Genomic DNA, 23,120 nt, shown 5'->3' with positions numbered 1-23,120 from the left:
CCAGGCGGTGATGCAACCAGTCAGGATGCTCTCGATGGTGCAGCTGTAGAACTTTTTGACGATCTGAGGACCCATGCCAAATCTTTTCAGTCTCCTGAAAGGGAATAGGCGTTGTCATTCCCTCTTCATGACTGTCTTGGTGTGTTTGGACTAGGGATGAAACGCTTACTGGTTTCATGTTAAACCACAGTAAAATTTCCGACGGTTAGCATTACCGTTTCATTAAAACTGTGTTTGATTACCACGGTTTGAAAAACTCACGGTAAATACTGTCCAGCATCAACCAAAGTAAGCAACAGTCTGACACAGGCGCAGCATGCAATGTGGGTTTTGTTTTGTGTGAAAACATGGCGGAAGGCAGTAACAGCGCTCTAGAGATTTTTCAGAGTGGTCGTATTTTGGGTTTTACAAGAGTGCCGAGGGAAACTTAATCGAAGATGGTCACCCTGTCTGCAAAACAAAAATCGCTGTGAAAGGGGGCAACACTTCAAATATCTTGAGTCATCTTTGTGACCACCACCCACTACTTTATAGCAAATGCAAGGTTAGTTAACTTTTAGCTCAATGCATGATGTGTGGACTTTGGAATGGGGAAAAATGTAATGGTTTGTCTGTCTAACTTGCTAATAGCTTGTCATTAATGTAAACTGAAGCTTTCAGTGTTACCTACTCTTGTAAAAACACTACACGTTGTTCTGCTGCTGTATGCGTCGTGTGTCTGCAGACTCTATTTGCCCATTGCACACGATAACACGTTATGTAGTTTAGTCACCCAACCAACATATTTAGTTTAGTCACCCAACCAACATATTTTATTCATTTAAAATCCGTCAGTCATCAACTTGGTTGTAAAAATGTTCCAACAGGAGAAACACTATATACTCCTATAGAAGACTCCTGTATTTATGTCAATTGTTGTGCTCATTGCAATTACTATCACTGTCTTCTTAAGACTCATTTGTATTTATGTAAATTGTGCATGGGGTCATTGCATATACTCAAATGCAAAACAGAAGATACTGTGTGTGTGTGTGTGTGGGAGTGAGTGAGTGAGTAACGATGTGCGCTGAGAGTTGGGAAGCAAGTTCAGGGAGTGAGTGTTTTAATAAATACACGCAACATAATACAAAACAAGAACCTTGAACAACGCACAGACATGAAACAGAAACAGTGACATCTGGGAAAGGAACAAAAGGGAGTGACATATATAGGGCAGGTAATCAAGGAAGTGATGGAGTCCAAGTGAGTCTGACGACGTGCAGGTGCGCGTAACGATGGTGACAGGTGTGCGCCATAACGAGCAGCCTGGTGACCTAGAGGTCAGAGAGGGAGCACACGTAACAGTGAGTGAGTGAGTGAGTGAGTGAGTGAGTGAGTGAGTGAATAATAATAACAATTATAATGTAACAGCACCAATAATAATAATACATTTGCTATTCCCTTGTTAACATAGTGGGCGTGCAGCAGGCAAACCCAGTGATGCTACTGGTCCCTCCTCATCTACAGTTGTGACACAGACACTCGAGCAAACATTTAAAATGCAGGCAGCTTATGCAACCACATCAAATCATGCACTGCAGCCCTTTCATATTACATTGCAAAGGACATGATGCCATTTCAAATTGTTGAGAGGCCTGGCTTTCTGAGGCTAATGAAGGTTTCTGTGCCTCACTACAAAGTGTCATCACAAACATTATTTTCCAAGACTGAAATCCCAAACCTGTACAACCAGGTTAAAGCTGATGTTGGAAAAAGTTTGGCTCAAGGCACATGGTTTCCTGCAACTACTGATCTCTAGACCAGTGTCACGACTTCTGCCGAAGTCGATGCCCCTCCTTGCTCGGGTGGTGGTCGGCGGTCGACATCACCGGCCTTCTAGCCGTCTTGTCTTGTTTTCCTACACACCTGTTTCCAATCCCATTAATTACATGTTGTGTATTTAACCCTATGTTTCCCCTCATGTCCTTGTCGGTGATTGTTTTTGTTATGTTATATTACGTGTGTTTTGTATCGGTGTGCGACGGGTATTATGTTACCCATGTTATTTTGTATTTTGGTTGTGGAGTTTTTTTTGGGGGGGGGGGGTTTGGATTTTTAGGGTTTGCCAATTACTACCGGAGGTTTATCCGGGGTTTTGGTCAGGTAGCGGCTCCCATTACCTCACTATTGAAGGGGGGTCCGGTGCGTTTGCAGTGGTCGGCTGGGGCGGACAGGGCTTTTAGGAAACTGAAGGCTCTGTTTACCTCGGTTCCTGTATTGGCTCATCCGGATCCGTCTTTGGAATTCATAGTGGAGGTGGACGCGTCTGAGGCTGGGATAGGAGCTGTGCTCTCTCAGCGCTCAGGTACGCCATCTAAGCTCCGCCCCTGTGCGTTCTTTTCTAAGAAGCTCAGCCCGGCGGAGCGAAACTATGATGTGGGGGACTGACTGGGAGTTGTTGGCTGTCGTCAAGACTTTGAAGTTGTGGAGACATTGGCTTGAGGGGGCTAAACACCCTTTTCTCATCTGGACTGACCACCGCAATCTGGAGTACATCCGGGAGGCGAGGAGACTGAATCCTCGCCAGGCAATGTGGGCCATGTTTTTCAACCGTTTTGTGTTTACCCTCTCTTACAGACCAGGTTCCCAGAACGTTAAGGCAGATGCACTGTCCCGGCTGTATGACACAGAGGAGCGGTCCATGGATCCCACTCCCATAATCCCAGCCTCGTGTTTGGTGGCACCGGTAGTATGGGAGCTGGACTTGGACATTGAGCGGGCGTCACGTTCAGAGCCCGCTCCCCCTCAGTGTCCATCTGGGCGTCTGTACGTTCCGTCTGCTGTCTGCGACCGATTGATCTACTGGGCTCACACGTCACCCTTCTCTGGTCATCCTGGGATTGGGCGGACGATGCGCTGTCTTAGTGGGAGGTACTGGTGGCCCACCTTAGCTAAGGACGTGAGGGTTTATGTTTCCTCTTGCTCTGTGTGCGTCCAGTGCAAGGCTCCTAGACACCTATCCAGAGGTAAGTTACAACCCTTACCCGTTCCACAACGGCCGTGGTCGCACTTGTCGGTGGATTTCATAACCGATCTTCCACCTTCACAAGGTAACACCACGATCCTGGTCGTTGTGGATCGTTTTTCTAAGTCCTGTCGTCTCCTCACTTTGCCCGGTCTCCCTACGGCCCTACAAACGGCGGAGGCTCTGTTTACACACGTCTTTTGGCACTACGGGGTGCCTGAGGATATAGTGTCTGATCGGGGTCCCCAGTTCACTTCTAGGGTCTGGAAGGCATTCATGGAACGTCTGGGGGTCTCCATCAGCCTTACCTCGGGTTTTCACCCTGAGAGTAACGGGCAGGTGGAGAGAGTTAACCAGGATGTGGGTAGGTTTCTGAGGTCTTATTGCCAGGACCGGCCGGGGAGGTGGGCGGAGTTTGTGCCCTGGGCAGAGATGGCTCAAAACTAACCTCTCTCCCTTTCAGTGTGTGTTGGAGTATCAGCTGGTTCTGGCCCCTTGGCATCAGAGTCAGACCGAGGCTCCTGCGGTGGACGACTGGTTCCGGCGCGCGGAGGAAACCTAGGACGCCGCTCATGTCCGCCTTCAGCGTGCCGTGCGGCGCCAGAAAATTGGCGCAGTGAGGCCCCGGTGTTCACACCGGGGGACAGGGTCTGGCTCTCGACCAGAAACCTGCCCCTCCGCCTGCCCTGCCGGAAGCTGAGTCTGCGGTTTGTGGGGCCATTTAAAGTCCTGAGGAGAGTGAACGAGGTATGTTATAGGTTAAAGCTCCCCTCCTATTACCGCATTAACCCCTCGTTCCATGTGTCTCTCCTCAGGCTGGTGGTGGCTGGCCCACTCCAGGAGGCTGAGGTGCAGGAGGTTCCTTCACCCCCTCTGGACATTGAGGGGGCCCCGGCGTACTCCGTTCGATCCATCCTGGATTCGAGATGTCGGGCGAGGGGTCTTCTGTACCTTGTGGACTGGGAGGAGTACGGTCTGGAGGAGAGATGCTGGGTTCCGGTGGAGGATGTGTTAGATCCTTCCCTGCTTCGAGAGTTCCATCGTCTCCATCCGGATCGCCCTGCACCTCAACCTCCGGGTCGTCCCCGAGGCCGGTGTCGATGCGCAGCTGGAGCCGCGCGTCGGGGGGGGGGGGGGGGGGGGTACTGTCACGACTTCTGCCGAAGTCGATGCCCCTCCTTGCTCGGGTGGTGTTCGGCGGTCGACGTCACCGGCCTTTTGCCATCATTGATCAGTTTCTCATTTTCCATTGGTCTTGTCTTGTTTTCCTACACACCTGCTTCCAATCCCATTAATTACATGTTGTGTATTTAACCCTCTGTTTCCCCTCATGTCCTTGTCGGTGATTGTTTTTGTTATGTTATGTTACGTGTGTTTTGTATCGGTGTGCGACGGGTATTATGTTACCCATGTTATTTTGTATTTTGGTTGTGGAGTTTGTTTTTTAAAATTAAATACTCCAGAATAACCAATTTGGTTTCTCCTGCGCCTGACTTCCCTGCCACCAACATACACGAATATGACAAGCAGTGTAAGCGGGGGTGGTCAACCCTACATTAGCTTCACTATCGATTACCTCACCCCAGACTGGCAACTGGAATCAAACTGGCTGGATACAGTCCTTCCCAGAAGATCACACGGCACACAACATCAGAGAGTTTTTTGAGAATATGCTGGAAGTGTCACGTCCTGACCAGTAAAAGGGGTTATTTGTTATTGTAGTTTGGTCAGGGCGTGGCAGGCGGTGTTTGTTTTGTGTGTTTCGGGGTTTTGGGTTTTGTTCAATGTTATTCTATTTCTAAGTGTTTATCTAGTTTTTCTATTTCTATGTTGGGGTTTTTGAACGACCAATTAGAGGCAGCTGGTTGTCGTTGCCTCTAATTGGAGGCCATATTTAACTTCTATGGGCTAGGTCCCACCCTAGTCAACAGCCAGTGGAATCCCATGGCGTGATATTCAAATACCTTAGAAATGCTATTACTTCAATTTCTCAAACATATGACTATTTTACACCATTTTAAAGACAAGACTCTCGTTAATCTAACCACACTGTCCGATTTCAAAAAGGCTTTACAACGAAAGCAAAACATTAGATTATGTCAGCAGAGTACCCAGACAGAAATAATCAGACACCCATTTTTCAAGCTAGCATATAATGTCACAAAAACCAAAACCACAGCTAAATGCAGCACTAACCTTTGATGATCTTCATCAGATGACACTCCTAGGACATTATGTTATACAATACATGCATGTTTTGTTCAATCAAGTTCATATTTATATTAAAAAAAACAGCTTTTTACATTAGCATGTGACTAGCATGTGACTAGCATTCCCACCGAACACTTCCGGTGAATTTACTAAATTACTCATGATAAACGTTCACAAAAAACATAACAATTATTTTAAGAATTATAGATACAGAACTCCTTTATGCAATCGCGGTGTCCGATTTTAAAATAGCTTTTCGGTGAAAGCACATTTTGCAATATTCTGAGTAGATAGCCCCGCCATCACAGGCTAGCTATTTTGACACCCACCAAGTTTGGTACTCACCAAACTCAGATTTACTATAAGAAAAATTGGATTACCTTTGCTGTTCTTCATCAGAATGCACTCCCAGGACTTCTACTTCAATAACAAATGTTGGTTTGGTTCAAAATAATCCATAGTTATATCCAAATAGCGGCATTTTGTTCATGCGTTCAAGACACTATCCGAAGGGTAAAGAAGGGTGACTCGCCCGGCGCGTTTCGTGACAAAAAAATTCAAAATATTCCATTACCGTACTTCGAAGCATGTCAAACGCTGTTTAAAATAAATTTTTATGCGATTTCTCTCGTAAAAAAGCGATAATATTCCGACTGGGAGTCGTTGTTTTCGTTCAAAGACTGAAAATGTAAACATGGAGTCGTCTCGTGCACGTGCGCCCCAGTCTCATTGTTCTCAGATCGACCACTTACCAAATGCGCTACTGTTTTTCAGCCATGGCCTGCAAAGTCATCATTCAACGTTCTGGCGCCTTCTGAGAGCCTATGGGAGCGTTAGAAAATGTCACGTTACAGCAGAGATCCCCTGTTTTGGATAGAGATGGCAAAGAAGGCCAAGAAATGGTCAGAGAGGGCGCTTCCTGTTTGGAATCTTCTCAGGTTTTGGCCTGCCAAATGAGTTCTGTTATACTCACAGTCACCATTCAAACAGTTTTAGAAACTTTAGGGTGTTTTCTATCCAAATCAAACAATTATATGCATATTCTAGTTACTGGGCAGGAGTAGTAACCAGATTAAATCGGGTATGTTTTTTATTCGGCCGTGCAAATACTGCCCCCTATCCCCAACAGGTTAAGTGGGTTAATTTTCTGTTGTGTTTGTTTCCCTGTAGTCTGAGCACCTTACGGGACTGTTTTCGTCGTTTGTTTTGTGTAAGTGTTTTGTTTTGTTTTTCTTCAATAAAAGGAAGATGAGCATTCACATACCCGCTGCGTTTTGGTCTACATACAACGACGCTTATGACAGAACCACCCACCAATGAAGGACCAAGCAGTGGAGGAAGGAGCAGCAGGAAGAGTATAGGGAGTCATGGACCTGGGAGGAGATCCTGGATGGGGCAGGACCATGGCACCAGGTTGGGGAGTACCGGTGCCCGAAGGAGGAGCTGGAGGCAGCAGAGGCTGAGCATCAGAGGTACGAGGCACTATATCCTCCATTTCAGGAGGTGAGGAGGCAGCCCCCCCAAAACATTTGGGCACACGGGGAGTTGGAGTAAGTCAGGCAATAGGCCTGAACCAACTCCTCGTGCTTATTATGGCGAGCGTTTGGCGGTGAGAGCACCGTGCTATGCGGAAGTGCGCACGGTCTCGCCCATCCGCACGCAAAGTCCGGTACGGGTGATACCAGCCACCCGCAAGTGCCGTGCTAGAGTGGCCGTGCTAGAGACGGCCCACAGTCCGGAGCCTGCAGAGACGGCCCACAGTCCGGAGCCTGCAGAGACGGCCCACAGTCCGGAGCCTGCAGAGACGCTCCTCAGCCCCGAGTCTCCAGAGACGCTCCTCAGCCCCGAGTCTCCAGAGACGCTCCTCAGCCCCGAGTCTCCAGAGACGCTCCTCAGCCCCGAGTCTCCAGAGACGCTCCTCAGCCCCGAGTCTCCAGAGACGCTCCTCAGCCCCGAGTCTCCAGAGACGCTCCTCAGCCCCGAGTCTCCAGAGACGCTCCTCAGCCCCGAGTCTCCAGAGACGCGCCCCAGTCCGAGGTCTCCAGCGACGCGCCTCAGCCCGAGGTCTCCAGCGACGCGCCTCAGCCCGAGGTCTCCAGCGACGCGCCTTAGCCCAGAGCCTTCAGCAGTGGTCTACAGCCATGAGCCTTCAAGGGGGGTGGGCAGGTTAGAATGGGGACTAAAGCCGGAGCCTGAGCCACCTCCGTAGTTGGAGGATTGGGGAGGGGGGGTGTAGCACGGGAGCCGTCGGTGATGGTAGCCACCCTCCCTTCCCTCCCTTGAAGTTTGGGGTTATCTTTTGTGTGGTTTTTGTGTTTCGGTACATCTGGGATCTTCACCTTTAGGGGGGGGGGGGGGTACTGTCACGTCCTGACCAGTAAAAGGGGTTATTTGTTATTGTAGTTTGGTCAGGGCGTGGCAGGGGGTGTTTGTTTTGTGTGTTTCGGGGTTTTGTTCTATGTTATTCTATTTCTATGTGTTTATCTAGTTTTTCTATTTCTATGTTGGGGTTTTGGAACGACCTCCAATTAGAGGCAACTGGTTGTCGTTGCCTCTAATTGGAGGCCATTTTTAAGTGGGTTAATTTTCTGTTGTGTTTGTGGGTGGTTGTTTCCCTGTATAGTCTGAGCACCTTACGGGACTGTTTTCGTCGTTTGTTTTGTGTAAGTGTTTTGTTTGGTTTTTCTTCAATAAAAGGAAGATGAGCATTCACATACGCTGCATTTTGGTCTACATACAACGACGTTTATGACGGGAAGAGTGGGTGATCAAGAAAGACCTGGTCTGCATAACCACAAACAATGCAACAAACATGATCAAGGCTTTTGAAGAGTTCCCAGATCTGTGGCTTGGGTGCTTTGGCCATAATTTGAATTTGGCCATCTCAAAGGCTCTGAAAATTCAGTGAGGTGACACAGCAGTCAAGGCCTGCCGTCATCTGGTCCAAGGCTTCTCACGGAGCTGGAAGGACTGAGAACTGAGAGAAAAGCAAGCTGCCCTCAACATGCCACTGAAGGCTTTGATACATGATGTGGTGACCCGATGGGGATCTACACACAAGATGCTTGAGCGTTTCCTCAGTCAACAGCAGCCAGTCTGTGCGACACTGGCTAGAGAAAGAGGAACATGGCATCTGATGCCCAAGGATGCCAACATGAGTGTCATGGAGCAAATGTGCCAGCTCCTTGAACCTCTGAGCAAGTGTACAGATGCATTTGCCTCAGAGACACGAGTGACACTGTCAGCCATCAAGCCTGTCCTGGACCACATCACCCGTGATGTTCTGGTGGAAAAGGATACGGAGCCATCCCTGACCAAGGAGATGAAAAGGGTAATTAGAGAAGACCTTAACAACAGATATACACAGAGAAGGCAAAGAGAGTCATGCACATGGCTTGTTTCATTGGCCCCCGCTTCAAAAGGAGCTTTTTAGATGAGCCTGAGGCTGCAAAAGTTTACACTGGCAGCTGTGTCCAGGAGGCCTTGAAGCTAGCAGCTGCACAAGTCAGGGAAGAACCACAAAGCACCAGCAGCACCTCCACCGCCAACACCCCCACAGTGGCATCAGAGGGGAAAGGCCTGGCTGGGTTGCTGAGAAATATAACCTCAACAAGGCAGCAGAGAGGTGAAGAGGGTCAGATTCCAACCATCCCAGAACACAGAGTGAAAGAAGAGATCAAGGTCTACCTGTCTCTGCCACCCATTACAGCAGAAGAGGATCCACTGGTGTGGTGGAGGGACCCCACCCATTCCAGCAGAAGAGGATCCACTGGTGTGGTGGAGGGGCCCCACCCATCCCAGCAGAAAAGGATCCACTGGTGTGGTGGAGGGGCCATGCATCAGAGCTGCCTCACCTTGCAAGGGTTGCCAGGAAGCTTTTGTGCATCCCAGCAACCTGCGTGCCATCAGATAGTGTTCAGTGCCAGCGGGCACATTGTCCACCCTCGCAGATCACTACTTAATTAAACCGGACAAAGTAACATTTTTACATTTCAATCTCAAGTGAACAAAGATGCATACATACAGGATGTTAGGCCTGCAGCACCTTATTTCTTCATGAAGGAGAGAATGGACATACAATCAGTGCTGTTCATTTGATTTGTTTACATGCACATTTGATTTGCTTACTAAAGCCTGTTGAGGTGTAGGGGGCAGTATTTTCATGGCCGGATGAAAAACGTACCCAAATTAAACTGGTTACTACTCTTTCCCAAAAACTAGAATATGCATATTATTAGTAGATTTGGATAGAAAACACTCTGAAGTTTCTAAAACTGTTTGAATGGTGTCTGTGAGTATAACAGAACTCATATGGCAGGCAAAAACCTGAGAAAAATTAAACCAGGAAGTGGAAGATCTGAGAATTGTAGTTCTTCTTTTGAATGCCTATCGAAACTACAGTGTCTGTGGGGTCACGTTGCACTTCCTAATGCTTCCATTGGCTGTCAAAAGCCTTCAGAAAGTTGTTTCATCCGTCTCCTGTAACCAGGCAGAGTATAGGAGCTCAGTCAATCAGTGGACTGCCTGGGGACAAAGGGATTGGATATGTGCGATCCCATGAGCACGCTGTTCCTTCTTTTTCTCCTTGAATGAATACGCTATTGTCCGGTTGGAATATTATCGCATTTTTACGTTAAAAATACCATAAAGATTGATTTTAAACTATGTTTGACATGCTTCTAAGAACAGTAATGGAACATTGACTTTTTGTCTCTGGTACCACGCTCGCGCGTTATGCCTTTGGATAGTGACCTGAACGCACGAACAAAACAGAGGTATTTGGACATAAATATGGATTATTTTGAACAAAAAACACATTTCTTGTGGAAGTAGCAGTCCTGGGAGTGCATTCTGACGAAGATCAGCAAAGGTAAGAGAATATTTATAATACTATTTCTGAGTTAAGGTGACCCCAGAATTTGGTGGGTGTGTGTATAGCTTGCTGTGATGGCGAGCTATGTACTCAGAATATTGAAAAATGTGCTTTCTCCGTAAAGCTATTTTAAAATCTGACACAGCGGTTGCATAAAGGAGTACTGTATCTATAATTCTTAAAATAATTGTTATGTATTTTGTCAACGTTTATGATGAGTATTTTTGTAAATTGATGTGCACATTCACCGGAAGTTTTCGGTGCGAATACATTTTCTGAACATCACGCGCCAATGTAAAATGCTGTTTTTGGATATAAATATGAACTTTATAGAACAAAACATACATGTACTGTGTAACATGATGTCCTAGGACTGTCATCTGATGAAGATCATCAAAGGTTAGTGTTTCATTTAGCTGTGTTTTGGGTTTTTGTGACATATATCCTTGCTTGGAAAATGGCTGTGTGGTTATTTTTGTCTATGTACTCTCCTAACATAATCTAATGTTTTGCTTTCACTGTAATGCCTTTTTGAAATCGGACAATGTGGTTGGATTAAGGAGAAGAGTATCTTTAAAATGGTGTAAAATAGTGTTTCATTTAGCTGTGATTTGGGTTTTTGTGACATATATCCTTGCTTGGAAAATGGCTGTGTGGTTATTTTTGTCTATGTACTCTCCTAACATAATTTAATGTTTTGCTTTCGCTGTAAAGCCTTTTTGAAATCGGACAATGTGGTTGGATTAAGGAGAAGTGTATCTTTAAAATGGTGTAAAATAGTCGTAAGTTTGAGAAATTGAAATTATTAGATGTTTGATGTTTTGTATTTCGCGCCCTGCTGTTCCATTGGATGTTGGCTAGGCGTTCCGCTAGCGTAACGTCTGTCTTCAACAGGTTTCAAGGTTGTGTTCATTTAAACCTGCACTAGGGAAACTTTTACCTCACATGGCCACATGGTGCCATCTTTAATGTTATTATTTTAATGTTTATGCACACAAAAAGTGCATAGTGCTGCTAATTTTATTTGTTGTTTGCTGGTTTTCAATATAAAACTTGGTGAAATGATTTCAGTGTGTGTATCAGTACTTCTTGAACATTTCCAGCACATTTTAACAATACTGCAATAATACTGATAACCGTGATAATTTTGGTCACTAAAATCGTGATATGAAATTTTCATTCCGTTTCATCTCTAGTTTGGACCATGATAGTTTGTTGGTGATGTGGACACCAAGGAACTTGAAGCTCTCAACCTGCTCACCTACAGCCCAGTTGATGAGAATGGGGGCGGGTTCGGCCCTCCTTTTCCTGTAGTCCACAATCATCTCCTTTGTCTTGATCACGTTGAGGGAGAGGTTGTTATCCTGGCACCACACTGACAGGTCTCTGACCTCCTCCCTATAGGCTGTCTCATCGTTGTCGAGGATCAGGCCTACCACTGTTGTGTTGTCGGGAGTGAGGGGACCCCATGTTGAGGATCAGCATGGCAGATGTTACCTACCCTTACCACCTGGGGGCAGCCCGTCAGGAAGTCCAGGATCCAGTTGCAGAGGGAAGTGTTTAGTCCCAGGGTCCTTAGCTTAGTGATGAGCTTTGAGGGCACTATGGTGTTGAACGCTGAGCTGTAGTCAATGAATAGCATTCTCACATAGGTGTTCCTTTTGTCCAGGTGGGAAAGGTCAGTGTGGAGTGCAATAGAGATTGCACCATCTGTGGATCTGTTGGGGCGGTATGCAAATTGGAGTGGGTCTAGGGTTTCTGGGATGATGGTGTTGATGTGAGCCATTACCAATCTTTCAAATCACTTCATGGCTATGGACGTGAGTGCTACGGGTCGGTAGTCATTTAGGCAGGTTACCTTGGTGTTCTTGGGCACAGGGACTATGATGGTCTGCTTGAAACATGTTGGTATTACAGACTCGGTCAGGAACAGGTTGAAAATGTCAGTGAATACACTTGCCAGTTGGTCAGCGCATGCTCAGAGCACACGTCCTGGTAATCTGTCTGGCTCTGCGGCCTTGTGAATGTTGACCTGTTTAAAGGTCTTACTCACATCGGCTATGGAGAGTGTGATCACACAGTTGTCCAGAACAGCTGATGCTCTCATGCATGCTTCAGTGTTGCTTGCCTCGAAGCAAGCATAGAAGTTATTTAGCTCATCTAGTAGGCTCGTGTAACTGGGCAGCTCGCGGCTGTGCTTCCCTTTGTAGTCCGTAATAGTTTGCAAGTCCTGCCACATCCGACGAGTGTCGGAGCTGGTGTAGTACGATTCAATCTTAGTCGTGTATTGACACTTTGCCTGTTTGATGGTTCGTCAGAGGGTATAGCGGGATTTCTTATAAGTGTCCGGGTTAGAGTCCCTCTCCTTGAAAGCAGCAGCTCTACCCTTTAGCTCAGTGCAGATGTTGCCTGTAATCCATGGCTTCTGGTTGGGGTATGTACGTATGGTCACTGTGGGGACGACGTCGTCAATGCACTTATTGATGAAACCAGTGACTGATGTGGTGTACTCCTCAATGCCATCAGAAGAATCCTAGAACATATTCCAGTTTGTGCTTGCAAAACAGTCATCTGACCACTTCCTTATTGAGCGAGTCACTGGTACTTCCTGCTTTATTTTTTGCTTGTAAGCAGGAATCAGGAGGATAGAGTTATCGTCAGATTTGCCAAATGGAGGATGAGGGAGAGATTTGTACGTGTCTCTGTGTGTGGAGTAAAGGTGGTCTAGAGTTTTTTTTCCCTCTGGTTGCACATGTTACATGTTGGTAGAAATGAGTTAAAACGCATTTATGTTTCCCTGCATTAAAATCCCCGGCCACAAGGAGCGCCGCCTCTTGATGAGCATTTTCTTGTTTGCTTATGGCCTTATACAGCTCATCTTAGTGCCAGCACCGGTTTGTGCTGGTAAATAGACAGCTACGAAAAATATAGATTAAAACTCTCTTGGTAAATAGTGTGGTCTACAGCTTATCATGAGATACTCTACCTCATGTGAGCAAAACCTTGAAACTTCCATATTAGATTCCGTGCACAAATAGACACAGACCACAGACCATTTCATAGTTTTGATATCTTCACTATTATTCTACAATGTAGAAAATAGTAAAAATAAAGAAAAACCCTAGAATGAGTAGGTGTTCTAAAAGTTTTGACCGGTAGTGTATATATATATATATACACACCAAAAAAATATGGGGGATTGGAAATTATGCAGACAATTACATTGATGGAATCTACAATCTATCTGCACTATTAAAGCTGATCTACCCTCCAATTTTTTTAAAGAATAATACAAATTAAATTAAATAAATAAACAAAAAAATATATAACAGTTGACAAGTTGGTATGTGTCATAATGTAATTATGTGATTTTACCTGAATATCTGTAATCATGATCAGCACTATTAGAATAATATTTTTTTATATTTCAACGATGGCAATCTCAGATTGAAGTATGTAGAGAACATACTTCAGTTTTAGTTGTCAAACAAAGAATTGTGTGCCATTTAGAGAAAAAGGACAACAAGGATAGGATTATTTGTGGCCGACAAACCAAACCATCGGTTTATGGGACCAATCAGAACGGTTAGAATGTGTTTGCCTTCTAGAAATCGTCGGGAAGGTATTCAGATCTAGACTCATTGCGGAGAAGAAACTAACGTCCGTGGGTGTGTTGTAGCGTTTGGATAGCCAGGCAACACCATACTAGCTGTATTGTTGCTATTTTGTCATATACATTGTTCCAATAAATAATAGGTCTATGCATTTGTTTAGTTCAGAGCCAGGTTCAGATTTTCATCACTACTGTCAGCATGTTATTGTGTATCTCCAAGAGTTGTGGTCTAAAATAGAAATGTGTACTGAGTCCTACACAGACACAGAGATTAGGCAACAATGTACGTTGCAGAGGATGTGTTTTTTTTCTCCAAAATGCAGAAATGAAAGCTGCATTAGTGCTCCAGATGTTTCCAGGGGGTAGTTCAGTGAACATGCTGTTGGATGTGTAGACCAACAGGATGCTGCTGTATGCTTTCTTAGACCTACAATTACGAACATCCTCACTATTTCGAAACGCCCTGGATACGTGCACTTGGTGAAAAAATAAAAACAATCAAGGATTGCCTAATGCCTTCATACCTAGCAAGCATTCTGGAGTCTATCATTTGAAACAGTCTAAATCTTCAATAATCCATACAACAGATAATGGTCATGCATGAAACAAAATAAAGGGAACATACTCGGAAGTACATTAGCGCAAAGCTTCATCAAGTGGCCATCAGTTGGTGGCTTCCCCTGAAAGACAATATATTCACATCAGTATGCCTGTAGATAATGAGCTGGTAATGACTCTATAGACATTTTGGGGCAAATCGCTTCGACTCGTGGTCCACGTACAGGTTTCCCTGGGTATCCAAGCTCTCCTGGTTGCCCTGGTAACCCATCTTGTCCAGGAGAGCCACAAGACCCAGCAGCTACCATCAGAACCACATCCCCCTTCCTCCCCTCTGGCCCTCTGGCTCCAGTGTCTCCTGATACACCTTTCTGGTGTGGGACAACATCACAGCAAATTCAATTGGTGTTATAGATTGCATTGATGTATGTTTATATACAGTTGAAGTCGGAAGTTTACATACACCTTAGCCAAATACATTTAAAAACTCAGTTTTTCACACTTCCTGACATTTAATCCTAGTAAAAATGCCCTGTTTTAGGTCAGTAAGGATCACCACTTTATTTTCAAAATGTGAAATGTCAGAATAATAGTAGAGAGAATGATATATTTCAGCTTCTATTTCTTTCATCACTTTCCCAGTGGGTCAGAAGTTTACATACACTCAATTAGTATTTGGTAGCATTGCCTTTAAATTGTTTAACTTGGGTCAAACGTTTCGGGTAGCCTTCCACAAGCTTCCCACAATAAGTTGGGTGAATTTTGGCCCATTCCTCCTGACAGAGCTGGTGTAACAGAGTCAGGTTTGTAGGCCTCCTTGTCGCACACGCTTATTCAGTTCTGCCCAGAAATGTTCTATTGGATTGAGGTCAGGGCTTTGTAATGGCCACTCCAATACCTTGACTCTGTTGTCCTTAAGCCATTTTGCCACAACAATAGTACGCAAGGATATGGGGTCATTGTAGTATGCTTGGGGTCATTGTCCATTTGGAAGACCCATTTGCAACCAAGCTTTAACTTACTGACTGATGTCTTCAGATGTTGCTTCAATATATCCACATCATTTTCATTCCTCATGATGCCAGCTATTTTGTGAAGTGCACCAGTCCCTCCTGCAACAAAGCACCCCCACAACATGATGCTGCCACACCGTGCTTCACGGTTGGGATGGTGTTCTTCAGCTTGCAAGCGTCCCCCTTTTTCCTCCAAACATAATGATGGTCATTATGGCCAAACAGTTCTATTTTTGTTTCATCAGACCAGAGGACATTTCTCCAAAAAGTACGATCTTTGTCCCCATATGCAGTTGCAAACCATAGTCTGGCTTTTTATGGCGGTTTTGGAGCAGTGGCTTCTTCCTTGCTGAGCGGCCTTTCAGGTTATGTCGATTTAGGACTCGTTTTACTGTGGATATAGATACTTTTGTACCTGTTTCCTCCAGCATCTTCACAAGGTCCTTTGCTGTTGTTCTGGGATTGATTTGCACTTATCGCACCAAAGTACGATCATCTCTACAAGACAGAATGCGACTTCTTCCTGGGCGGTATGACGGCTGCATGGTCCCATGGTGTTTATACTTGCGTACTATTGTTTGTACAGATGAACGTGGTACCTTCAGGCGTTTGGAAATTGCTTAGGTCTTAGCTGATTTCTTTTGATTTTCCCATGATGTCTAGCAAAGAGGCACTGAGTTTGAAGGTAGGCCTTGAAATACATCCACAGGTACACCTCCAATTGACTCAGATTATGTCAATTAGCCTATCAGAAGCTTCTAAAGCCCTGCATAATTTTCGGGAATTGTCCAAATGTTTAAAGGCACAGTCAACTTAGAGTATGCAAACTTCTGACCCACTGGAATTGTGATACAGTGAATTATAAGTGAAATAATCTGTCTGTACACAATTGTTGGAAAAATGACTTGTGTCATGCACAAAGTAGATGTCCTAACCGACTTGCCAAAACTATAGTTTTTTTATCAAGACATTTGTGGAGTGAAAAAACGAGTTTTAATGACTCCAACCTATGTGTATGTAAACTTCCGACTTCAAATGTACCTGTTGTAAGTTTGCCGTCTGTAAAATTCACTTTACTTTTTAAAACCAATGTCTGCATAGAATTTTTCTGTTTGTTTGGGTTTTTGATTCCATTGAATATGTGCAGTGTGACACACAAGTGGTAATGTCCAAACCACATTACGTGTATGTACTACTTGTCACAGACCAAGAAGTTCGCATGAGACAGTGGAGGCGGTTATGGGGAGCTGAACTAACCACTATATACTGAAATATATTCCCTTCTCTTCATCAGAATTCCATTCTGTTTGTTTGTGTCAGTGTTGGTGAAATAATGTAGTTTGTATAGCTACGTAGGTTTCCATCCAATTGCTGACACATTTTCATGCGAATATTCAAATATCTGCATGAAGAAAATATATGCTTTTCCCACCAGTAATGTTTCCACCAAACTGACTTCCAGATAAAAAAAAATCAGTGGGTGAGGACGTAGTGCACACAAAATTGTCTTTTTCGCTTAAATCTAATGTTCATTGTGTTTCCATCGCATTTTCAACTCTACTGATAATTTTGGCACAAAAGCTGTTACGTTAAATAGTAAATGTACCCTACTCTGGTCTTGGCACATGCGCTCTAGCCAACAGATCGCAGATACAGTACACATAGGCTCTGTGGATAGGCTAGTCTACATGATGAGATTATGGATAAGAGCAAAAATGCTTTTATTTGTCAAAACAGCATCGATCATACTGTCACCAGAATAAGACCCTTGACATTTATTGAAAAGGAGCATCAAGCTCATACCATGCACTTTCACCACCCTGTGAAGTTAATCAACATTTTTCTGTAGCCAGATTTAAACTGCGTGGTTTCCCGAGTTGTAGTGGGACACACCATTTCATTACGTGACTCCAAATTTACTTCGATATGATGGTTATTTCTCACATTGTCATGCCTGACCATAGTATGATGTTATTTTCTATGGTAGAGTAGGTCAGGGCGTGACAGGGGGTGTTTTGTGTTTTTCTATATCTATGTTTAGTTCTAGTTTTCTATTTCTATGTTTTTTTGGGGGGGGATGATCTCCAATTAGAGGCAGCTGGTCCTCGTTGTCTTTAAATGGAGATCATACTTAAGTAGGGTTTTTTTTTTCCACCTGTGTTTGTGGGTAGTTGTTTAGTTTATGTGCCTGACAGAACTGTGCGCTTTAGTTTGCCCTCTTTGTTATTTTTCCTGGAATGTTTTGAGTTATAATAAATATTTTGTCATGAGCAATCAACACGCTGCGCTTTGGTCCCCTCTCTACGACAGCCGTTACACACATAATACATTTTACTGACACAAAAAGATACCACCATGTCGAAAGAACAAATTATCCTATCGTGATATTTATTTTATATGATATGACTTTACTCGCATGAAAACTGTAGATGGAAATGGGTTACAGTCTTCAAAATAGACCTGTAGGTCTGTATAGGCAGATTTCTGTATTTCTCAAGGCACAAACAAGAAGTTACATTTGAGAAGTGAGATATTTACAAACTAATGAAACGTACCTCTCCTTTGCTTCCTCTGAGCCCAGTATCACCCTACAGAGCGGCAATGACATGGATAAACATGAAATCAGAGTCTAAAAGGCAGTATGAACATCTATAACAGTTATGAGTAATGCATGCCCCTCAAGTAGATTTGAGAGAGGGGAAAAGTTACATACGCTTGTCCCAGGGGTCCCAGGCACACCATTATTCCCCTCACCCTAGAGAAACAGAATAGGAGGGTGACGATGAAAAATGAAAAACACCATTAACTGCTGTTTCTTAAAATATAAGTCATGAACACATCTAAAAAGCAAAAGGACCAAACACACATGTTGTTTTATACTTGGCTTCCTTTGGGACCGGGCTCTCCAGTTTCCCCCTGAAAACAAGGGAAGACATGTTACCTACAGTCAGTCATAATGACTATTAATATGACATATTATGATAATAACAATTAATAAACCAAAAAAGCCATACTCTACAGAGTTAACTTACTTTTGTAATATAGTTGATAAGTGAGCATCATTTTGCAATTCATGACCTTTGAACCCCCGGCAGTCCTTGGTCACCAGGTAACCCTTGAATCCCCGTTTCTCCCTCTGCTCCCTAGAGAAACAACAGGAAACACTTTAACAATTACAGTACTGTATGCTGTATAACAATAACACATGTACATCCAAGTTTATTCTGCCTTCTCTGTGACATTAAAATGAAGCCACACTAACTTATTTCCTTTCCATGTCCTGCAATTTGTATTTCATTCTCAGGGGACTTCTACCAGTTAGTATTGAATGGCACAAGGCCAAAAGCACAGGAATCATAGGCCTACAGCAGTAAAATATAATGATATGTGTTGTGAGTTTATTATGCTGAGAAATCCAAAGTCAAAGTTTTCTGCCTGAGGTGAATCCTGTATGGAAAAGACCCACTTACAGCCCCCAACACTAGAACATCATAGCATCTTTCACCTACCCGAAACAAGTGAAAAATACCTACTTTCAGTCCAGGTGTCCCAGGACGTTCATCTGATCCACACACCCCTTGGGCCCCCCATGTGAACACACTCATTACTCCCAGAACACACATCAACTACATGACGAGATGCACATGTATACTCAATAAGAATATCAACGCAACATGCAACAATTTCAACAATTTTACTGAGTTACAGATCATTTAAGGAAATCAGTCAATTGAAATAAAGGCATTAGGCCCTAATCTATGGATTTCACATAACTGGGAATACAGATATGTATCTGTTGATCACAGAAAACCAGTCAGCGTGACACATCTCCTTTGCATAGAGTTGATCAGGCTATTGATTGTGGCCTGGTAATATTATCCCACTCCTATTCAATAGCTATGCGAAGTTGCTGGATATTGGCGGGAACTGGAACGCGCTGTCGTACACGTCGATCCAGAGCCTCCCAAACTTGCTCAATAGGTGAAATGTCTGGTGAGTACTGTATGCAGGCTATGGAATAACTAGGACATTTTCAGCTTCCAGGAATTGTGTACAGATCCTTGCGACATGGGGCAGTGCATTTGTCACGCCCTGATCTGTTTCATCTGTCCTTGTGCTTGTCTCCAGCCCCCTCCAGGTGTCGCCCATCTTCCCCATTATCCCCTGTCTGTGCGAGTTCGTTTTGTTCGTTCATACCTACCAGCGGTTTCCCTTGCTCCTGTCTTTCCTATAGTCCCTGTTTTCTAGTTTCCCGGTTTTGACCTTCCTGCCTGCCCTGACCCTGAGCCCGCCTGCTGTCCTGTACCTTTGCCTCTACTCTGGATTGCCGACCTCTGCCTGACCTGACCCTGAGCCCACCTGCTGTTCCGGTGCCTTACACCCTCTCTGGATTATTGACCCCTGCCAGCCTTGACCTGTCGTTTGCATACCCCTGTTTAAAGATGAAACTTTAGTTTCTTCAACACTGTCTGCACCTGGGTCATATTTTAAAACGTGATAGCATTAGCCTATCATGTTGAAAGATGAGGTCATGGCAGCAGATGAATGGCATAAAAATGGGCCTCAGAATCTCGTCATGGTATCTCTGTACATTCAAATTGCCATCAATAAAATGCAATTGTGTTCGTTGTACATAGCTTATGCCTGCCCATACCAAAACCCCACCGCCAGTATGGGGCACTCTGTTCACAATGTTGAAATCAGCAAACCGCTCGCCCACACGACACTATACATGTGGTCTGCGATTGTGAGGCTGGTTGGACGTAAATGCCAAATTCTCGAAAATAACATTAGAGGAGGTTTATGGTAGAGAAATGTACATTCAATTCTCTGGCAACAGCTCTGGTGGAAATTCTTGCAGTCAGCATGCCAATTGCACGCTGTGGCATTGTGATGTGTGACAAAACTGCACATTTAAGAGTGGCCTTTTATTGCCCCCAGCACAAAGTGCACCTATGTAATGATCATACTGTTTAATCAGCTTCTTGATATGCCACACCGGTCAGGTGGATGGATTATCTTGGCAAAGAAGAAATGTTCACGAACAGGGAAGTGAACACATTTGTGCCCAAAATTTTAGAGAAATAAGCATTTTGTGTGTATGTAATATTTCTGGGATATTTTACAGTGCATTCGGAAAGTATTCCTGAGTCCCCTCCCTTTTTCCACATTTTCTTACGTTACAGTCTTATTCTGAAATTAATTACATATATTTTTTCTCATCAATCTACACAGAATACCCCATAATGAAAAAGCGAAAACAGGTTTTGAACAATTTTTGCAAATGTATTACAAATAAAAAAACGTATAACTTATTTAAATAAGTACTTGCTATGAGACTCAAAATTGAGCTCAGGTTAATACTGGTTAATACTGTTTCCATTGATCATCCTTGAGATGTTTCTACAACTTCATTGGAGTCCACCGGTGGTAAATTCAATTGGTTAGACATGATTTGGAAAGGTACACACCTGTCTATGTATATAAAGGTCCCACAGTTGGCAATGCATGTCAGAGCAAAAACCAAGCCATGAGGTCGAAATAATTGTCCTAGAGCTCAGAGACAGGATTGTGTTGAGGCACAGATATAGGGAAGGGTACCAAAACATTTCTGCAGCATTGAAGGTCCCCAAGAACACAATGGCCTCCATGATTCTTAAATGGAAGAAGTTTGCAACCATCAAGACTCTTCCTAGAGCTGGCCGCCAAGTCAAACTGAGCAATCGGGGGAGAAGGGTCTTGGTCAGCAAGGTGAACAAGAATCCGATGGTCACTCTGACAGAGCTCCAGAGTTCCTCTCTGGAGATGGGAGAACCTTCCAGAAGGACAACCATCTCTGCAGCACTCCACCAATCAGGCCTTTATGGTAGAGTGGCCAGACGGAAGCCACTCCTCAGTAAAAAGCGCATGACAGCCAGCTTGGAGTTTGCCAAAAGGCACCTAAAGGACTCTGACCATGAGAAACAAGATTATCTGGCCAGAATGCCAAGCGTTACGTCTGGAGGAAACCTGGCACCCTCCCTACGGTGAAGCATGGTGGTGGCAACATCACGCTGTGGAGATGTTTTTCAGCAGCAGGGACTGGGAGACTAATCAGGATCGAGGCTAAGGTGAACAGAGCAAAGTACAGAGATATCCTTTATGAAAACCTGCTCCAGAGCACTCAGGACCTCAGACTGGGGTCAAGGTTCACCTTTGAACAGGACAATGACGCTAAGCACACAGCCAAGACAATGCAGGAGTGGCTTCGGGACACGTCTCTTAATGTCCTTGAGTGGCCCAGCCAGAGACCTGAAAATAGCTGTGCAGCAACACCCCATCCAACCTGACAGAGCTTGAGAGGATCTGCAGAGAAGAATGGAAGAAACTCTCCAAATAAAGGTGTGCCAAGCTTGAAGTGTCATACCCAAGAAGACTCAAGGCTGTAATTGCTGCCAAAGGTGCGTCAACAAAGTACCGAGTAAAGGGTCTGAATACTTATGTAAATGTGATATTTCAGTTTTTTTTGTTTAATACAATTACAAAAATTTCAAAAAATATGTTTTTGCTTTGTCATTATGGGGTATTGTGTGTAGATTGATGAGCGGAAAAAACTATTTTAATCAATTTTTGAATAAGGCTGTAATGTAACAAAATGTGGAAAAAGTCAAAGTGTCTGAATACTTTCCGAATGCACTGTATTTCAGCTCATGAAACATGGGACCAACACTTTACATGTTGTGTTTATATTTTTGTTCAGTGTACATACCATAATACATACTTACATGCCCACACACAGTACGTGTAGCTCAGACACACACACTTATAGTTGGGGCAACAGCTCACTGGTTACCTTTTGAACCTTCATGTCTATAAGTTCCAGGTGGACCCACTGGACCATGACCCTGAATGATGATTAAACATTTAAACAACGGCATAATCATCTGGCATTGTAAAATTAACCTCATGAAAATAATGTGACTTTCATAATGTGAAATTCTGAGGACTACACTTTAATATAAATCAAAAAGCTGAGGCAAAAGGCTTCTTTTATCACACAAAATGATATAGGGAGAAAGACAAATTGAAAGATAAACAGAAAACACTGGAGAATAAAATGGTGAGAATGTGAGAATTGTTTGAAATCACATGACACTACAGTTGCAGCTATTTCCTCATTGGCCTGTCAGTTTTCTAAAGTGGTTATGTATAGTGGGTGTAAGCCTCATTGCGTAAGTCAGATATTGCATTATGGAACAGCACATAAACAATTTCATGAAAAGGGTGAGAGAAGAAAATATAGCATTTTACATGGTTCTCAAAACACTTTAAGGTTTTAAGTTACTCTTTCACAGAATGGATCTTAGCAGGCAAAGCAAGGTCATGATGACACAGAAGATGAGCCAACCAAGTCATTGATGGCGACATGGCCTACTCTTGATTATTGTCTAAAATGATAAATTGCAAGTTTTATCCACGAATTATTACCTGAGGTCCAGCAGGCCCCATCTGCCCAAGGAGGCCTCGGATTCCGCATTAAGGTGATGAAAAAACAAAGATATCCCACTCAGGACACATGAAAAGACAAAGGCAAATATCTACTGTATATCAATAAACATGTGTCATTTCTACAGCGCTTTTTAAGCACAGCTGAGAGGTTCCTACTGCTCTTGAAATATCCTGGAAACTGGAAAGAAGCGACCAGTATCATGATGTTGTACACATGAAATAAGAGGGCCACTTTTTATTTACCTCTAAAAATAATCAAACATGTTTTATTGTTGGAGCCAAAAGCACAGAGATTGTTGGAGCTAAAGCACAGAGAGAGAGAATCTGGCCGCACATTTTAATGCATGGGCAATAAAGATA

At 44.0% G+C, this 23,120-nt stretch overlaps 1 long non-coding RNA gene across 1 annotated transcript; it reads right to left on the bottom strand.

Annotated features, from left to right (window-relative positions):
- Positions 1-1,085: 1,085 nt before the first annotated feature.
- On the bottom strand, positions 1,086-23,120 carry LOC106599590 (uncharacterized). The gene is made up of 6 exons (XR_001327505.3): positions 18,305-23,120; positions 18,139-18,188; positions 17,986-18,027; positions 17,828-17,860; positions 14,327-14,381; positions 1,086-1,313 (listed from the first exon to the last, which is right to left on the bottom strand). It is a non-coding gene; the product is annotated as an uncharacterized LOC106599590 (long non-coding RNA).

The sequence above is a fragment of the Salmo salar genome, chromosome 03, assembly GCF_965601325.2.
Source record: "Salmo salar chromosome 03, fSalSal1, whole genome shotgun sequence".
In the NCBI taxonomy this organism is placed as follows: domain Eukaryota; kingdom Metazoa; phylum Chordata; class Actinopteri; order Salmoniformes; family Salmonidae; genus Salmo; species Salmo salar.
This window is presented reverse-complemented; position numbering and strand designations above follow the sequence as displayed.